At 38.1% G+C, this 21071-nt stretch overlaps 1 protein-coding gene across 7 annotated transcripts in view; it reads left to right on the top strand.

The window, feature by feature from the left end:
- Positions 1-21071, top strand: part of LRRC4C (leucine rich repeat containing 4C) — a 165309-nt gene that overhangs the window by 116192 nt on the left and 28046 nt on the right. Inside the window, exon 1 of one of the 7 annotated variants that reach the window (XM_047824186.1) lies at positions 20898-20913. The exons of the other annotated variants lie outside the window; for them this stretch is intronic. The gene's annotated coding sequence lies outside the window, so the exon portion shown is untranslated. Of the gene's footprint in view, positions 1-20897; positions 20914-21071 lie in introns of those variants that run through there. 7 annotated transcript variants of the gene reach the window in all.

Genomic DNA, 21071 nt, shown 5'->3' with positions numbered 1-21071 from the left:
TAAGCTGGGACTTTGACCAAGTGGAAGATTTCCCAGAGATAAGCAGGACATGATTTCTGGTTTTCCTTGTTCACTGGGAAGCCTGGATGTTGAGCTAAGACAGCAAAACAACCATTCACCTCCTTTTTTTTTTTTAACCAATTTTGCTATGAATTTTGAGATCATTTAGAATATCTAAGAAACTTTCTGAATTTTCATGTAATGGCAAATTTAGTCAGTGACATTAAGTCTCTTGCTTTGTGGGTAAATAGTATCATGTAAGTTTAACACAATTAAGTCTATTATGCAGCCACAATTTTATGGTATTAGAACTCAAGATGGGCAAGATGTAAAGCTTTCAAAGCTGATAATCTAAAATTATCTTACCTTGAAATGGTAGGACTAGATATATTCATGCAGTTTCTCTCTAGATCATCAATCTGTGCATCTCACTTATTACATAATTATTGCAGCAAGTTATAATGGGAGGAAAGGAGATTTGAGGTTGAAAATTACAGATTTAGTACCATCTCTATCACAGAGTAGCTCTCTGACTTTAATAGAAGCATTTGACCTCAGTTCCCCCTACTTTGAAATGGAAATATTACCTATAATTATTTGACCTGTATACTAAGAGGATCAAGTAAGCTAATGAGTAGAAAAATCCTTTATCAACTATAATGCAGTAAAAAATCCATTGGCTATTGTTATGACCATTGCACTTTTTCCTGTGTCTCTGTGGTTAGTATTGTCATCTGGTAAAAGACTAGACTGCTGTTATAACATAGGAAGAAAATTTAAAAACACACATGGAACTCTTCCTGTGTCTGCTTCATAAATATGGCTTTATGCAGAAAAAAAAATAACACACACACACACACACACACACACAAACACACAGCTGAATCCTTCTTTAGATTCATCATGAATTGTAGATGTCTTTGGCCTTCTAACATGCTCAGATGAGAATTTTGGGAAAGAATATTTTGTGTTTCTTCAGCATTTTTAGATAAATCAGTTATTTGGAGATTAAACAACAGCCTGGGCATATGACTTCTACATGTTAAAGTGATTCCTGGTCTTTAATTCCATTTAAATCAATGAACCCTAAGTTAGTGGTCAAGGCCAACAGAAGTAAAAATAGGTTTACATTGTACACCTGCAATATTTCATTCATGTGTGAGTTAAAGAACATATTTTAAATTTGTATTTATCACATACTACAAGACATCAATCTTGTCAGTGGAATCTGTGACCAGAGAACTCTGACAATGACAACATTTACTGCATTTTTACTGTGTGTTTAGTGTGCTAATACTTTGCAAACATCATCACTTTCCCATTAACATTTTAGGGTAGGTACTATTGTTTCTTGCCTTTTTTCTGTCAAGGGGTAGGGGATGGGAAAAACTGAGGTCTAGAAGAGAATGCAGCATGTACAAGGTCATAGAGTTTGTAAGTAAAGGAGCCTGAACTCTAACGAGGGTTCTCGATTCCAGAACCTGTGCTTTTAATAGTAATACCTCCATGCCTCCCCAAATGAAAGACAGATAACATATTTTACCACTGTGAGTATTTACCAAGTGGCTTGATTTAAAAATATCTGTGATCAAGTTTCTCATCAACAATTGATCCATGTGTGATCATGTATGGGATGGGTGGCAGAAAGTAGTTTCTATTTTTACCATACTTTTCTTTCAAAAGATTCTTTGCTTTTTCCTCTTCCTATGGAACGTCAGTGATATTCTATAATTCTCTGAGCCCTAAGTAAGATCCACTGAGGTTTTAGTTCTATAACAATCTATGGACCTTTGTAGACAGTCATACAATTAATTGTACTCCTGGGAAGTCTTGGGTTTAAAGGATACTTAGAGTAGAAAAAGCAAACAAGCAAACACACCAACTAGTAATGAATGATTGTAGGTGTTCTTGTTGCTTGTCCCTAAAGCTTGATCAGTGTTTCCCTTCAATTATACTATCCTTTAATTGATGGTGAATATATTGAGCACCAAATCTCTGCCAGAAAGTCTCCTAGAACCAGGTGATACGACAGATAACCACATGCGCAAGATCCCTGCCCCTTTGAGTTTCCACTCCAAGGCTGAAAATAGGCAATAAAAAAAAAAACAGATAAATGATTGCAGTTGTCACAGATGCTACAAAGAAAATGGCCAACACTGTCTACCAGTTTACTAGGGCTGCCACAAACCGGGTCGTTTAAAACAACAGAAATGTATTGCCTCACACTTCCGGAGGCCAGAAGTCTGAAGTCAAGGTCGGGGTAGGACCATGCTGTCTGTGACTGTTCTAGGGAAGAATTCTTCCTTGCTTCCTTGAGCTTCTAGTGTTTCTTGGAATTTGTGGTGTTCCATGGCTTATAGATACATCACTGCAGTCACATGGCTTTCTCTGCCCTGTGTGTCCTCACATGTTCACCCCTCTTGCATGTCCCCTTTGCAGGAGGGCACCTGTTGTTTCAGACTGACACCCACTCTGATGACCTCATTTGAAACTGATTACCTCTGTAAATACTAAGTAAGGTTACCACTTAGTTCCTTTTCCTTACTTCTAGGAAGTCATTTCCATACTCATAAAGATCCTAGTATTTAAATTATATATGGCATAAAAATATCAATAATAACTGAAAATAGCTACTTCTAATAGGTTCTTATATGTGTCAAGCACAATGTAAACCATTTTAATGCTTTGCTTCATTTAATTAGTAGGTGTAGCAAAAAGCAATGCCCTAGATCCACAAGTCTCTAGATAATTCTAGTTATTACTAGAATCTTTATTCAAATATTTTTACCTTGCTTCTCTAAATTCTGATATGTTAAGCTTTTAAAGCTAAGTTGAATGCTGCACTTCTGAGTGATTTTATTTAATGCATTAAGTAAATGATATCAACATGCAGAAACGACAAAAAAAATGTAGAAATCAGTTTGTGATCAAATTAGGTTGTTACAATAATTACCAAAATCCACCAAACAATGTAAAAATCAATTCCTAAAGTAATGCTAGAATAACATTTTCAGGAGGGTTTTTTTTAATGGCTTTTGCAAATCGTGCGTTCTTTTTAGTCTAAGATATTGTTAGATATCTTAACTGAAAAAATTAATTCAGCTCTTCCCAAAATAAGCTTTGGGGAGCAAAAATAAATGTAAATGCTTTGTATGAAGGGAGGCTTGATCCACTTTCTCACGATATATTGCTTGCCTTTCCCGCCTGTCACATTAGCATGTAGAAGGGTCTGAGAAGTGTTGCAAGGAAAGCAGCCTGCTTTAATTTAATGCCTTGTCCCTGAAAAGTGTAATCACAGACATCCTCTTCAGATTATATCTATCGCCTTGTGAACAAAAATACCCTCGTTTTATTTCTTGCTCGTTTGTTGGGAAGACAAAGTGAGCCTGAGATTTCAGAGGCAGAATTGTTAATCCACAGGTAAATTCCCACTAGGTCACCAGTTAGAATGTTTCTTTTCTCATACCTTGGATTTCTAATGTCTTAGCAACAAAATAGCATGTACAATAGACCTTGGATTTCTTATATCATCTGCCTAACCTTGCACACATTAGCGTAGCTTCTGTTGCACTCTGCTGATATTCTGGAACATCCTCCATTCTTTATCTCATGTTTTCTTCCATCCCCTTTTCCTTTCCTCTCTGGTTATTCCTACTTTTTTCTGCTGTCTTCATGTATCTCCATTGTGAGGCATATGCCCCTTTAGTTCACTGGGCAATGAGTAGCTTGCTTTCACCGAAGATGTCATTTTGAAGTTTTGATTTAGAATAGGCACTGCAGGGGCACCTGGGTGGCTTAGTCGGTTGAAAGCATCTGACTTTGGCTCAGGTCATGATTTCATGGTTTGTGAGTTCGAGCCCCGCATCTGACTCTATGCTGACAGCTCGGAGCCTGGTTTGGATTCTGTGTGTCCTCCTCTCTCTGCCCCTCCCTCACTTGCTCTCTCTCTCTCTCTCAAAAATAAACGTTAAATTTGTTTTTAAAAAATAAATAAAAATAAAACAGGCACTGGAGATGTTTTCACTAAGTGGGCCCTTTAAAACATCTCCTTGGGTGCACAATGTTTTCTGCTTTTGCGTTTACCACTGGAACAGAGTTAGCATCCAAACTAATGTGCAGCTATGACTACACTGAGCAAAGCAGGGGTAGTGTGATGGCTCATCAAGGAAACTGTTTCTACTTCTAACAATTCGTATGTGTGCGTTGGGTTGCAGGAAGATGTGTGCAAATATTCAGAATCCCACTCACATGTACCACCTCTTTAGGTAGGTTTTGGGCATGGCAAAAACAGGACTCTGTATCTAATAATACCTCACATTCAGGCTTTATCAGGGACCACTACGTGCATTATATTATCAGAAAACCATGCTAGCATTCCTAATGTATCCTTTACACAAAAGAAATTAAATGTATCTCATAACTAAAGTCTAACATTAGCTTGTGTCTGCAAAAGGGAAAGATAATTAGAAAGTTCCCAAATTAACGTTCTAATAATATAGCAGTAATCAACACGAGTCTGGGGTTTGGTTGAAACAAAATGACCTGTCTTTATGTATAATTAGTGCCTATACAGAAATGATGTGAAGTGTGAATTTCACTGGTGATGTTGCAATTTGTATCTTTTTTTTTTTTCTTTTTTAAATAAGAGACTAGGTCAGGACAGTTACAGGGTAAGGTCCATAGTAGATAACAGATTCTAACTCTCCACAACAGAAAGATAAATGGAATCTCAACTGACAAACATGTGCTTGCTTTTCCCAGCTATAAACATAGCATGTTCAGCAGGCTTCATCAAAGTACTACATTGCAAATATATACATATATATGTGAGCTATATATACACACAAACATTCATATACCTACTAAGAGACAAAATTTGCACATCCCTGTGGTGAAAATTTGCTAAGTAATCAAATAAATATATTTCATGTAATGTTCATACTTTAGTGTTGACCCTCCCCACCTCCCAAATATTTATACATCAAAACCATATCTCATATGCTCTAAGGATTCCCCAGGCAGAGTTTTAAACTAATATATGCATGTATATTAATACATTGTATCCTCTCCTGGACCAGAATTTCTCTCTGATGGAATAATATTGAAACTGTTTCTGTGGAAAGAACTACCTACAAATTGGCCAATGAGTCAGTTCACAGGATACATAAACTCTTTAAGAACACCAGGGTCCTACTTAGAGCTTACAACACCTCAGAAAAATAACTCTCAATGTTATATATTCTCAGGAACTTATATTCACATACAATGTATATAAATGTATTCGTATAAAGGTGTATAAATCCATGTGAGGGCATATTCATTAGTTTTTATACTGTTGTGAACTAAAATGGTTTTTTGCAGCTGTTTTATAAATAAATGTCTGTTGTTAGAATTGTTCATAGGAAAGTTAAAAGGGAAAAGCTGAAGTAAATATGAGATCCCAGTGACTCCAGCCTTTGCCCTTATGTGAGGTAATAATACAAAGGTGATGGCTTCTAATTAAAATAGAACCACCATGTCATGGTAGCACTGATTTGATTTTCCCTACCTGCACTGCTCAGAAATTATACATTTAAAAGATGTAATTAACAGAAAATTAAAGATTCTCCTTCATTCGTGTTACGTAAAAGATTCCGTGCTCCTTTTCTCCCCCAGCCCAGACTCCTCGGCTGGTGTGGAGCCTTTTAAGTTGTGTCTTTACGCCACATGAGTCAGTGCATTAATTAGCTAAGCAGGGCTGTGATCATTAGCTCCCATATGAGGTCTCTCTTCCCCCTCTGACCTGTCACAGGGCAGGACGCCTTTGGCTGCCGAGAAGGCAGGAAGCTTTGTCCTCTGTGCTTCCAGCTTTAATAAGCTCCAAGGAATGCCCCTGCATGCTGTGGAGATTTTCAGGGTCCTTTCCTTCTATTTAATATGACTAATCCACACAGATGTGAAGTGGGTTCATTAACTTGAAACATGGGGGAGGTTTGGAGCCAGACTAGAGCAAATCTGAGAGAGCCCCTCAGTCCGAAACCATCTTGTTATGTTGGCCATTGTGCATCCCTACCTTTTTCTTTTCCCTCTTTGTCACTTGTGTCCAATCTATATGGCTTTCCCTAAAATTGTAGTCTTTTTAAAATTTTAGTCTTTTTAAAAAATTTTAAATGTTTATTTATTTTTGAGAGAAACACACACACACACACACACACACACACACACACACACACAGTGTGAGTGGGGGAGGGACAGAGAGGGAGACCAGGATATGAAGCAGGCTCCAGGCTCTGAGCTGTCAGCATAGAACCAGACATGGGGCTCAAACTCAGAACCTTGGGATCACGACCTGGGCTGAAGTTGGACGCTTGACCGACTGAGCCACCCAGGCACAGATTTAATGATCTTGCACACCTTATCTTTGCCCCTTTGAACAGTCCTCCTTCAAACAAATTTAGTCACCATTTGATTTTGCCAGGAGCCTTGGAATAACCTCTGACCCTCAGTAAAACAATCCCCCCTCTAATCATGTTCCCTCCTTTGTTTCCTTATCTCAAATCTTTTTTCCTTGGGGAAGAATGGTATCCATAAATGGCTTTGAATCGAAATGGCCCCCACCTCAAGAAATGGCCCCTTTCTACCCAGCATTAAATCTGAATTTTACCAGGACTCCAGTAACATGTCTCACCCTGTGCAGTTGTCCACCCCTTTATTCTACTTGGCCTGCTTTCCCAGTGTCTCTCCAGAGCCTGTTCTGTCGTAGAATATCACCACTACTGATTTCTCTGGGTAAACATGTCCCAAACTAGGACATGGGGAACTACCTAGGCCCGCCTTCTGCTAGTGGTGTTTTTTTATTTTTCCTTAGTGCCTTGTATTAGTGACTAATTTTCACATTGACACATTTATCCAAACATAACATCACATGTTTACAAACATCTTAGCTGGAATTAATTAAATCAAGGGGTATAAAAATAGCTATTAATTATTATCTCCATCCCATTATTTTGGGAATATGCAAATGAGCAATATTTTCCATTCTGCGTCTTCACTGATACACAGTGCTACCACTTGCTGCTTCTGTTACAGTGTTACAGAGAAAAATGGTTGAAACAGAGTCTGTGGACTTTCAAGAAAAAGCTTCGATTTGGAAGACAGCAATTTTCCCTGTTGTGGTTGGAATTTGGAGTATTATAGGCCCTATTCTGGGTGGAAAGCTCTAGGTGTTCTGGTGAATAGTCAGGAATGATAAATCCGATGGTTAATATTACTGATGGGTATATAGTAGAAGTGCCTTAATTGTACTCTGGAATTCCCCAGATGAAGCGCGTCTTCATTTTATCGACGTGGACTGCGTGATTCTCTGGTCCAAGGGGTCATAATGAGAGAAGGATAAGCAGGAGGCATTCAGGGAACCCAGGATGCTGCTATATGTACTTACATCACGGGTATGCCCTAGCAATAATTTCAACCCTTTTTGGCTGTGACACATAATAAAAGTACATTTTACATCTCCACCCAGTTATGAACACATATATTTATAACGCAGTTAAAAACACGTATATATCACAAAACAGTTTCCACTATGCAATGCACTCTGATATTTTCTGTTCTATTCTCTTTCATTGTGGTTAATTCAGGTCATGATCCATAAATTGATTTCGTGACCACCTAGTGGTCATTACCCAGTTTGAAAACCATTTTCTTGTAGAGCTGCACTGATGCAACTTGTTCACATCACATTCATCCTGACAGTATGAGAGCTTTAAAAAATTTTATATTAATATTTAATGTTCTAACAAGAAAAGTACACATATCAGAAGCATACATATCCACTGCATTTCACAAATTAAATGCACTTAGGTAACCAGTGCCCACAATAGGAAGCTGACAATGTCCTTACCTCGGCCCCTGCCCCCCAGCCCCCACCTTATGCAGTCCCCAAGGATGATCACTATCAGGACTTCTAAGGGTCCGGACTAAGTTCGCCTATTTAGATTACATTTACTTGTTTGTGCACTTTATATAAATCATATGATACTCTTTTGTATCCACCTTCATGTGTTCACACTATATTTGTGAGATCCATTCATATTGTTGTGAGACTATATAGGTTTGCTCATTCTCATTTCTACATCGTATCCCATTCAGTGCCTGATCCGTTCATTTGCTGATGGTCATTGGGACAGTTCTAGTTTGGGCTTATGAGGACTAAATCACAATGCTCTGTGTGTTCTAACGTGTGCCTTTGGTAAACATACACTCATGTTTGTATTGGCGATAGATACCTAGGACTGGAATTGTTGGGTCATAGGCATGAATATGTTCAGGTTTATTAAATACAATCAAACTTTATTCTAAAGTGGTTGGACCAGCTTATACTTTCACCAGCAGAGGGATTATTTTAATTTTTACAATCTAATTAAATTTTTTATGTAGGAAAAATAAGTCTCAGAATTGAAGCAGGTTACCAAAGTCACAGGGCTAATACAGTTGACCTTTGGATAACACCAATTTGAACTGTGTGGGTCTACTTACATGCAGGGTTTTTTTTTTCTATAAATACAATACAGTACTGTAAATGTTATTTGCTCTTCCTATGGTTTTCTTAACATTTTTTTCTCTAGCTTAATTTATTGTAGAATATAGTATATAATACATATAACATGAAAAATATGTGTTAACCAATTGTTTATGTTATTGGTAAGGCTTCCAGTCAACAGTGGCCTATTAGTAAAGTTTTGCGGAGGTCAGAGGTTATACATGGATTTTTGACTACGTGGGGGTCAGTGTGACTCATCCCACATTGTTCAAGAGTCAACTGTATATTGCAGAATTGGAACTAATACTAGATTACAGGGTACAAAGTCAATGTTTTTTGTTTGTTTTTTCCTCTCTATTGCTTATTAATATTTATGAAGTCCTCTATAGAGGTCCCTTTGTCTTTTTTTCCCATTTCTCCAGGCCTCCTCACACACATGGATACACAGACACACACAGACAGATACACATACTCTGCCCCGTGCAGATACACACATAGACTCCCACAATACTCAGATTCAAACAAGGACAGAGGTATATACTCAGACACGTACATACACATACACAGAAGCATATATAGACACATACTACCGTGGGCATAAAGGCACTTGCAGACTCATACACAGATACACATAGACACACATCAAGACACATACCTGAAAATGATATACTAGGTTATATGTCATGTTTCACATTCATAATTTTGCCCACCACAGAACAAATTCCTTAAGCTTATATTTGTATGATGCATGGTTTCCTAATAAATATCTGTGCATATATTTACTTTGAGGGAGATTTTTTAAAATATATTTTTAAGATTTCTAGAGAAATATATTTATATTCTACTTTGGTAACATGCCCTGAGCTTTAATTACCAGACGGGTATCAATTATAAATTCTTCCCACAGCATCCACAGGACATACCTATGTCCACTTAATTCATAACCTATAATATCTAATTTAGGGTGTCTTTTCTCCCCCCTCCAAGAACATTTTCTATTCAGATTCTACTGAATTATTGAAAGGAGATAGTTTTGCTAATGATTGAAATGTGGCCTCTGTAATTTCAAGAAATAAATAGAATATATATATATATATATATATATATATATATATATATATATATAAGTTTCCTATTGCTGTGTTACAAATTACTAAAAATGTATTAGCTTAAAACAACATATATTTGTTATCTCAATTTCTGGGGGTAGGATTCTGGACACAACTTGATAGGGTCTTCAGTTCAGGTGTTCAGAGAGCTTCAATCAAAGTATTAGCCAGGGTCTAGATGAAGCTTGGGGTTCTTTTCTGAGTTAAAGGAGTTATTGGCAAGATTCAATTCCTTGTAGCTCAGGACTTAGGCTTCATTGCTGGCTGTCCACAGGGCCACACGCTCAGCAGCTAGAGGCCACTTACAATTTCTTGCCACGTGGCCCTTTTACCACAACATGGCAGGTTAATTCCTTAAGGCCAGCAGATGACTCTCTCACTGCAGTCTCCTAAGACAGGTCTTACATAGCATCATGTAATTGTAGGCATAACCTGTTACCTTTGCCGTATAATGTACTTCAATCAAGATAGTGACTGTCCTGCCACTATTGTAATTTTACCTTGGTTGGAAGCAAGTTACAAACCCTGCTCATACTTCGAGGGTGGGGAGAGTATTCCGTGGTGTGGCTTAGGGTCATCCTCAAATTGTGCCTACTACACATGGCTTGAGAGTTTTCTTTTACTTGGTATTTCTTTTCTTCTTAAAGTTTATTTTTATTTATTCTGACAAAGGGAGAGAGCAAACAAGGGAGGGGCAGAGAGAGAGGGTGAGATAGGATTCCAAGAAAGCTCCATGCTGTCAGCACAGAGCCTGATGGCGAGGCTTGAACTCATGAACTGTGAGATCGTGACCTGAGCAGAAATCAAGAGTTGGATGCTTAACCGACTGAGCCACCCACGTGTCCCCTTTTAGTTGGTATTTCTAACCTGGTAAGCATAATTGCTGTTATGTTATCATAAGCAATTTCTATTTATAGGATATATTGAGTCTAGAAGCAACTTACAGTCTAATTTATATATGACAACATATTGAATTTCAGAATATACACATATTCACACATACATAGATACAAATATTTATGTATGTTCTTTTAATTTCACATCCTACTATAGAACTGAAATCAGCCACAGTTCAATATATACATTGATACCTTGCCACCAAATGTCTTTATAGTGTAGATATGTTACAACCCAGTGATTTCTTTAAGAGGGAGTTTATATTACCTTACTCTCACCTACAGTATGAATCAGAAAAGATTTAGAACATCAAAGGATGTGGTGACTCCTTTTGAAATGCCGTTCACTTTGTTCTAAACCCTCTGAGAGACAGCCAATCCTTATTAAAATCAAACCTTCAAGATAACGTGAAACTATCATTCTCTCTGGGCCGTATTATAAAATTTGCTTCAAAATAGATCTGAAACTTTTAATGGGTATAAATGTTCTTGCACATGGTATGGCGGATTGCGTATGGATAAGATGCACTATGCTTTCTGGGAAACATGCCAAGCAGTGGCTTAAGGGGACCACTATAAGGACTTTTCTTGCTTGGCTCCCTGACAAATGGCGTGTCTGCTTAATCAAGACTAGGTGCAATATGGTTGCTGCCCTTTAACAAAACTATAATAGAAGACAAAAGACAGAAGAGATAGGTAGTGGACGTGATTAGAGGGATAATGAAGCTTGTAGATGGGGTGAGATGGCAAATGAGAACATCTCATCCAGAAAGGCTATGAGGAAGTTGGGAGTTCAATCCTGTTTCATGAAAGTGATCACAGTAAAGATTTTCCAAGCCTTTCTTTCTGAATAGGTACTTAGAAATACAAGTTAAAATGCCCATCTTTGAATTTGGACAGCCTGGACAGGAAAACTGTCTTACCAGCTTTCACCAAGTTGGTTAACCTTATTAAGTCACTATTACTTTCCCATTGAAGTGGATGGAAATGACACGCCTTACAGAGAGAGTTGGCCATAGTACTTGGCCCCCCCAAAACACAACAAAACGAGGAAATAAGCAGAAAAAACTTGTGGCTACAAAGATGACAAAACCCTTGCAGGTTTCTTCAAGAAGTTCACAATCTAATGGTGGGGAAGGGGTTGTTACTCAGGCAAAAGAATTATTACAGAGCAACCTGCTAACTCCCATAATAGTGGAGAGAAATTGTAATCTTCGAGAGAGAGCAAAGATAATCAAACAAGCATTGCCTTGCCCTCTCTCTTACCCTGGGCCTAAAGGAAGCATTTTTTTAAATCCATTCCATTTGTGTCTCCTTCTCTAATTCTGTACCCAAAATTCTTAGAATCCATTTTCCTTTAACCTTTCCACCAAAGAAAAATGCCAAAAGGGAAGCAAAGGTGAAAAGAATTTGCAGCTGGGATGTTTATGAGCTAATGAAGGTCAGACTGAGTCCCTGGAGAGGAGACAACAAAATTGGGACTGCAAATGACATCTGGTACAAATGGTCAGTCTTTTTTTTTTTTCCCAGAACCAGTTTTCCAGATAATAAAAAGGTGATGACGATGAGTAAGAAGTTAAATAATGGGAACTATGAGTATGATCCATTGTCCCCTTGCACTCATTCATGAATATTTAAAATATTGAGTTCTTAGCCAGATTAGAGTCTTTATAGTTTTTATGGTCTCCAGGGACAAATGTGGGGTAAAATTCCTAACTTTGCTTCGCTTCCCCATTTCTCTCCTTCACCATCGGCAATGGTTTCTAGGATTGCAAATCAATAATGAGGAAGGGACAAACCTATCACAATCTCAATTGCTTTTGTCTTTGTAGCTCTGCACAGAGTATAGAATATGTGGCAATATTTTCAGGTTGGTTGGTGTGAGAACATATGAATTGCAACAAAACTTCTATGTAGGGTGGGGTTTATCCACATAAATTAGAATGTAAATGTTTGTGGGGTTTTTTCTGTTAATAATACTTTTAAATTGCATTTCTCTTTCTTGCCTTGCCAGCTGTTAGAGACACCAAAAGCCTATATTTTTTGCAAATATTGAGTTGGGATAGGCTTGCAACTTGGCCTTTTTTCAACCTTTGGCCAGTCAGATCAGCTGATTATTACAGGAAATGGATGTTTCAAACACTCCTATAAAAAGAGTCAAGAAAAGGGAAAATCTGGGACAGACATTAAAAATGAAAAACCAAACACAAAGTCCAAAAAGTTGTTCAAGCCCTACATTAGGTAAAATTATATCGTAATTATTTCTGGTCTACTCTTTTCTAAAAACGTGAGAACTCACAAATACCCATTGAGGCTAACAAGAAGTACTCTACTGCAATGGGAGAGGTCCCATTCAATGCCTTATTTAAAAAAAAAAATAGTGTTTATTTTTTGAGAGAGAGAGAGAGAATGAATGAGCATGGGAGGGGCAGAGAGAGAGGGAGACACAGAATCCGAAGCAGTCTCCAGGCTCTGAGCTGTCAGCACAGAGCCCAGTTCAGTCTCAAACTCAAACCTCAAGATCATGACCTGAGCTGAAGTCAGATGCTTAACCGACTGAGCCACCCAGGCGCCCCATCAATGCCTTATTATTTGTTTATTTTTTTCTTTTTTACCAAAAATATTTACCATTTTGTATTTTCCAAACATCTGTTGTCTTATGTATTTCACCCACTCCCAAGTCTACACACACACACATATATGGATATTTTATCTCATTTTTTTAGGTTCTTTACATTTTTCTGTAGTAGTGTATGATCCAGACAATAAGACAAGAATTATTTATTGTCTCTAATTTTCAAAAAAAAAAAAAAGAAAAACTCCTGGATGTATCCTCTGTCATGATCTCTTTTAGAAATACCAGATACTTTAAAAATATTTAAGCACTAGGAATTGTTTATTGCTGATTACAAAATAATTCATATGAATGAATTTGAGAGCCCTTTTTTTCAAAAACTGCTGTTGTCTTCATTATCAATCATTAGCAAAATGTGAAGCAAAACCAGACAGAAATAAGGTTAAAATTTGAAATTTAAAATCTGAGAGTGAATTTCTATCTGAAAATTCATACTGTGGACCCCTTGTGATTTTGAATTCAGTAAAATTATTATAACTATCATTTTAAACTAATACAAACTGTAGATGTAATTATAAGGAGATTTCATTTTTTTTCTCCCATTTAAAATTTATTCATTGGGTCTAGTTTTTTCTTCTGCACTTAGATGAAAACTATCTGGTAATGTTTATGTAATGTAAGACACCATGGAAAGTAATTGACATATCCACGTTATATAATATTCAAAACTTTGAACTTATTTCAATACTAAGATTCCTGCCTTCCCCAACATAGTCCCGATTTCAAGTAGGAAGCCTGATGTCGCAGACTGGGGAATGGACATTGCTGGTTTCTTCTCTGTATTGCCACAGAACCTTCTATTCTTTCTCTTCTCCCATCTGCCTACTCCTAATTCTGACTTTTATTTGTTGTATCATGGTTAGGGAAAGGAGTTAGGTGTTGGGCATAATAGCTTTTACTTGCCTGGTGCTGTCTTGACTTGATATCAAAATCTTTGGATTTGCCAGACATTTGAAATTGACTTTCTTAGGGTAGCTTTCTTCTACATGTGTTCTTTGGTGACCGACCCCTTCTCTTTGACTTTTCCCACATTTGCTTTGGTGAGAGTGAGACTCTCTTCCCTGACATATCACTTACTCCATCAGCTCCTAGTCATCCAGAAATACTTTCAGATTCCCTCTGGTAAGTTGTTTACCTCATCAAGCAACCCTTTTGCACAGGATCCAAAATATCTTTAAGGCTGTCTCATCAACTCCCTCATATGTGTGATCAACATTTGGTCTCTTGCTTTTGAGATTTTTTCAGATGGGATTTAGATACCACCCTCCTATGTCTACTCTACTGTGCCATCACAGCCTTATATTCTTAGTCTTGAGGTGAAGGATAGAAATCCTTGGAATTCTTTTTGGAATTGGTCTTGGAATTGGTGATAGTAAGTCATAACCCACTGAAAGTTCCTCAGAAAATTCTCTAATATTCCTAATGCCCCTAAGTAAGCTGAGGGTTAGGCCGTAGAGACTACCTACCACTTTCCTTAGGAGTAGAACTCACAGTATAGGTCTCTCCAAAGAAGTCCTCTTCATGAGCCTTCTCTGGTTCATTGATGTCCTTGTGAGAGATTATTAGCAAGAGATTATTAGCTGTGCAAATATATGACAACCACCACTGTAAATTTGTGCCCTCTTTGAAATGTATCATCTTCTATGTCTTGGTTCCTTAGCTAAAACCACCATTTCAATATTCTCTCATTTGTATAACAATGCAGAGAGGTATCGTTTAGGTATAGTTTATAGTTGATTTTATAAAGACATGAGAACAGTTCTTAATGTTTTTGATTTAATAATTATCTGAGTGACTTATCATGTACCAAACATTATTCTAGGCATAAGAAATAAGATAGTGAATAAGCTATATAATGCCCCTCTATACATGAATCTTATAGTCTTCTGAAAGCAAGAATATAGTTTTAAAAAGAGGAAAGTAAATAATGTAATTTCAGAGAAAGGAGATGAGAAACAGTGTGCAGGTGATTAAGGGGTCCTTTTAGGGAAGTTTCTGAAGGGAAAATCTGTGAGAAGCTGACATTTGTACAGGAGTTATTAAATTAATTCGGAATAATTGAATCCATATCATGGAAGAAAAATATACATAATATACATAATATACATATGCACATCTGGAGAACTATGAATAATAAGCATTGGAAAGTTTCATATGCATTTCTGGATCTTCCTCCATTAGGACTTGGGAAGAAACCCTCTTTTCTTCTAGGGAAGATTATTTCCTGATCAGGTTCTCCATCTTTCTCTTCACTGGGTCCCACACATCTGGCTTGCATTGGGATGTTTGTGACCTTGTATCAGGGCTCTTATTACATTTGTAGACTATTCTTAGTCTCTGCTAATGAGATCGCTCAGAGTTCGCTTTGAGTATCACATCTTAATCACTTGATTTCTGCAGACGTTTCCTTTCTCCAAATAAACTCCTCAAAATGCCTGCTGCTTTGCACTCATTAACCTGGGAATGGCTTCTCTAACTCCAATTTGAAAATTCTCCCCGACATCCGAGATGCCTATCCTGATCAGGATTCTCCAAGCAGTTGCAATGGGAGGAGGATTTTAGACTCTTGAGTGTGAAAAAAAAAAAAAATCAATGGCCAAATTTCCATCTGCAAGGGAATTTTCCCTTTATGGAGACATGGGGACTTCACTCTTTTGTGGTGCAGTGCAGCATAGTTAATATCCACCCAACTCCACTATCTGCCCCATTCCCACTTAATCATTTTGTGCTCAGGTTTAGGTGACTCAAAGATAACAAAATAGTTAAGGAGTAAATGAATGAGTAAAGAGACGAATATTCATCAACTAGGAAGTTTTTCTCTCTTACAATCTTTTTCTACTCGTCATGTTTATTTATTTATTTTGAGACACAAAGCATGGAATAGGTGAGGGGCAGGCAGGGAGGGAGAAAGAGAATCCCAAGCATACCGCGCTGACATGATGCGGGGCTCCATATCACAAACCCTGAGATCATGACCTGAGCCAAAATCAAGAGCTGGATGCTTAACCAACTGAGCCACCTAGGTCCCCCTCTTTTTCTACTCTTAACCCACAGTGGATTTGATACAGCCTTCGTGATGAAGACAGTAGCTCTCATTTAAACAAACCCAAAGTAAGAATAGAACTACACGTCAGTGTAAACATCAACAACGTTTTTCCACTTGCTGATGAATGTTAGGTTGGTGACCTGTATTTCTATAGAATTGCCACTTGGGGTTACATTGGATTACATTAAAGATCTTTCAGATGCATGGATGGTCTAATCCAGAACCAGAGAGGAGCAGCTCCATGGTCACCCTTGCCAAATATTCACATGCCTGGGAATGTACAGGCATGCCCCATTATTGTGCTCTGCTTTGTCGCATTTCACAGATACTGATTTGATGGTATGTGTTTTTTGCTTGTTTTTGTTTTTATTTGTTTGTCTTTTTACAAATTGAAGGTTTGTGGCAACCCTGCGTCAGGAAAGTCTGTTGATGCCATTTTTCCAACCACATTTGCTAAGTTCATGTCCCTGTCACATTTTGTAATTCTCATACTATTTCAAATGTTTTTGTTGTTATATTTGTTACGGTGATCTTTAATCGGTGATTCCAACTCTCTGAAAGCTCAAATATGGTTAGTTTTTATTTTTTTTAAGGAAAACCGTACTTTCAGTTAAGGTATGTACATTTTTTTAGACATAATGCTATTGCATACTAAATAGACTTAGTATAAACAGAACTGGTATATGCACTGGGAAACCCAAATTTTCATTTGATGTGTTTTATTGCATTAGTCGCTTCACTGTGGTGTTCTCCAAGGAAGGCCTGTATCTTTTTGCTATGCTTTAAGCTTGCTGTAATAAGACTATTTCTAAATACTGTTGGTTTTAGAATACGAAATCCTAAAACTGAGTATGCATTTAAGGGACAAAAGAACAATTATATACCATAAATGATACATTGAAAATATAGTTGCAGATAAATGTCATTTTGAAATCAAAACTGAAAGTTGAAGTCATTCTGAAAACTTGAGCCTATTTAAAAATAAGCTTATTAAGGCCCTTAGAAGAAGAAATACTACGCAGGCACTCTGGAATGTCTTGTGGGAACAGCTCATGGGGAATGAGGTCAGGGAAAAAGGAGAAAGATCTCATGTTGCTTTCTTTGTCCCCTAGAACCCAACAATATATTATTAGGCTGCCAGCCACAATCCCATAAAATGGCTTGCTCAAGATGAAAATTTGGCCTTTATTAAGGGATTTCACTTACGAACTATAGCCCATTGCCATCTCTTATCTCTACCTTTAGCATGCTACTCAGGACACTTTAAAGCTCTGTTCTCTATCAGAACTTCAATCTCATGAAGGAGATACGTTATACTTGACTTGAAATTATTTAAGGAGATAAATTATACTTGACTTGAAATCCTAATTTCTTCAGAAAACATAACTAACAGAATAAGTATTGTTTTTATTAAGCCAGTCGCTTTGTTTATTCAGAAGGAGTCCCTGAAGTAGAAAGACAATACAGAAGCTATAGTTCTCTAGGGGTTTAAGTACAGACCATATGTAGGCTGCTGACATGGTAATCGTTGTATAATCAGGCTCTGAAACTTTGTTAGATCTGTTCCCGGAGAGTTTTCAGTTCCCTTGACCTGAAGAGAATGGGTAAATCTCTGACATTCCAGGGAATAATCTGAATGGTGTACCATTTTCAGGGTATAACCAAATCACTCACCTTCTGCTTGGATGCCCCAGGGAACTGTATTGGAATGATAAAGAATTGCAAAAGCCTTGTTTTAAAATGAGATCGGTTACTGGAAGGGCAGACTCTTGAAGTAAAGTTAGACAAAGCACACCCAGCCATAGGAACTGGGACAAGAGCTAGACTTGTCCCAGAGAGGATAATATTTTCAAAGGTCTAAGAATAGCTAGGGAAGTAGAGGTGATCCCTTCACACAAATACTCTTCTTACAGGGCATATGGAGCATGGCAGTGGTGAGTTCAAGAGCAGATGATATTTGGACAATTGTACTGGGTCGGTGGCATGAGGTAGTTGTTTTGGTTTCTTTAACCACCATCCCCATATGTTATTCCTAAGCAGATATTCTTGATGCCGCCTCCAGAAATAATCTTTAATTTTCTAATTCTCTCTATTCTTACTGCTGCCACTGAGTATCAAGCCACTCTCACATGCACTACTGATCTGCTGTTGACCCCTTCAATCACTTCTCATGTATAGCCAGAGTGATAGCTTAAAAGTCTAAACCAGACTGTATTATTTTCCAATGTGAAACTCTGCAAGAGCTTGTCATTGCATACAGAATACGAAGAAACTGTTTTCCCTGGCTCAGCAGGGCTAACTCTCTGTAGTGGATTGAATGGTGGCTTCCTAAAAGATATGTCCACATTCATACTCCCAGAACCTATAGATGTGGCCTTATTTGGAAAATTATATTTCCATATGTAATTAAATTGAGGGCCTTGAGGTGAGATCATCCTGGGTTATCCACTTGGGCCCTAAATGCAATGGCAAATGTTCTTATGGGAGACAACCCATAGGAAAGACATATGGAAAAGAGAAGAAGGCCATCGGAGGCAGAGATCAGAGTTACGTGTCCACAAAACAAAGAAAATCTGGAGCCACTGGAGCTGGAAACAGCAAGGAAGAATTCTCCCCTAAAGTCTTTGGAGAGTCCTGCTGGCATCTCAATTTTAGGCCTCTGACTTCCATAAGTGGGAAAGAATCAATTTCTGTTGTTTTATGCCATCAGGGTGCAATACTTGTTGTGGAGACCAAAGGAAACAAACACACTCTCCATCCACATCTCCTACTCTTATGCTTGCCTACTTTATTCCTACTAGAGTAGCCTCTTTCTCCCCCTTGCTATTCTTTAAGTATAACATGCTTCTTGTGTTTGTCTGTTTGGCCTGCTGCAACAAAACCCCACAGACCAGGTAGCCTATAAGGAACAGAAATGTATTTCTCATAGTTCTGGAGGAATAAAATCAGATATAGGGAGTCAGCATGGCCCTCTTCCAGGTTGCAGACTCTCATGTCTTCATGTGGAAGAAGGAGCAACAGAGATTTCTGAAGTCTCTTTTTTTAAAGGTACCAATTCCATTCAGGAGCACTTCATCCTAATGACTTAAGTACTTCCCAAAGGCCCACCCCTTAATATCATCTCATTCAGCATTGGAATTTAACATATTAATTCAAGGCAGGGGACACAAACATTTAGCCCTCAGCACTCCCTCAAACTTGGAGCCTCTATATTAGCTGCCTTCTCTACCTGCAGTGGTTTCTTCTAGATCTTTCTATGTCTAGTTCTTTCTTGTCATTATTTAAGTTAAGTGTTTGTTTTCTTTTAAGTTTATTTATTTATTTTGAGAGAGAGAGAGAGAGAACAGGGGAGGGGCAGAAAGAGACAGATAGAGAGAGAGAGAGAGAGAGAGAGAGAGAGAGAGAATCCAAAGCAGGCTCTGCACCACTAGCACAGACCCCCATGCGGGGCTCAAACTCACCAACCATGAGATCATTACCTGAGCCAAAACTAGGAATCAAACACTTAATCTACTGGGCCACCCAGGCACCATAACTGTTTCTTTTGCAGAGGGATATTACTAGACCAAATCAATGTAATATTTCCCTTCAGTAATTCCCTATCTTGTCACTCTTTTATTTTCATTTCAATACTTATCTCTACCTGATCTTTTCTGGTTTGTTATCTGTCTAGCCCCTAAGGGGGGATGCTCTGTGAAGTGAGAGTTTCTCACTGTCTGACTCACTTCAGAATTCGGAGTGTCTAGAGTAGTCCCAGATATTCAGTAAGCATTTAATTAATGTTGAATGAGATATATAACAGAAGGCTATCAATTCTGATGAGGATTAAGGTGATATGCTGGATATCTAGCACTTTAAGAAACAAGCCAGGTCCTTGGTCATTGAGGTCCTGAGATCTGGGTTATGTTATACTACCAAAGACTTAGACTTACAGAAGAGGACAGGAATCTCATAAGAGATCACAGATACATATGGAGGCATGGTCTTGGGGCTCAACTGGTACAATTTCCCAAAGTGGTGTATAGAGTATAAGCTATTAGAGTGTAAGATCAGAGCTAAATCTGGAACAACAATGTCATGAGGTGGAGTGTGAGAATGAAGCTACAGAAGATGGCCAGGATTTGTTCTGCCGGTAGCTGGAGTCCATTGCCCACTATTAACTGGAAAGTGGGACTCACAACATTGGGAAAAAGTCAGGCACAGGCAATAGGAGACAAAGACCATGACTCTCAATTGCTCTGGTGAAAAGAAAACTTGGCTTTCTAATAATCCAGATGCAATTTTTTAGGGAACTAGATCTAGGGGACTAGATCCTTCCAAACAGGGCCAGCTTCAAATTAGGCTTAAGTCTGAATGCAATAATTCAAAATGATCCCATATGATCTCGATGGTACTACAGCATTGTAACCTAAAAGAGGCCATATACAAAGGTAGGCTGACACTGAGTACCCACGTTATCTAGCTATGAGGGTGGGGAGGGAAGAATATCCCTGGTGATGCCATTATTTAGCCTTTTTTCTACCTTACCAGCTGTTTAAGAAGCTTAATGAGGACATCCTAATCCAACTCACAAGTTAAGGAATGCACATCATCGGAGGATAAAGAATGTCATCTGAGAATAAAGTAAACCAAGAAGGACTACTGTGTAATCAGGAGGTCTTGGAAGCTATTCTGTTAGAATCACCATCTTAGTGAATTTTCCACAGGTGGGAAAGTAATCTAGTGCAGTATCCTTGGAGGGTCTTTGTGATTTCTCATAACATTAGCTTAATGACAGCAGCCAGAGACCCGTGAAATCCTATTTGGAGGCATGCAGCCATTTTAGAGTTCCCAGAGATAAGGTCTGTTGACATATCCCCTCACT

Source organism: Prionailurus viverrinus, chromosome D1 (genome assembly GCF_022837055.1).
Source record: "Prionailurus viverrinus isolate Anna chromosome D1, UM_Priviv_1.0, whole genome shotgun sequence".
NCBI lineage: Eukaryota > Metazoa > Chordata > Mammalia > Carnivora > Felidae > Prionailurus > Prionailurus viverrinus.
The sequence above is the reverse complement of the archived record's forward strand: the minus strand, read 5'-3'. Positions and strand labels throughout refer to the sequence as shown.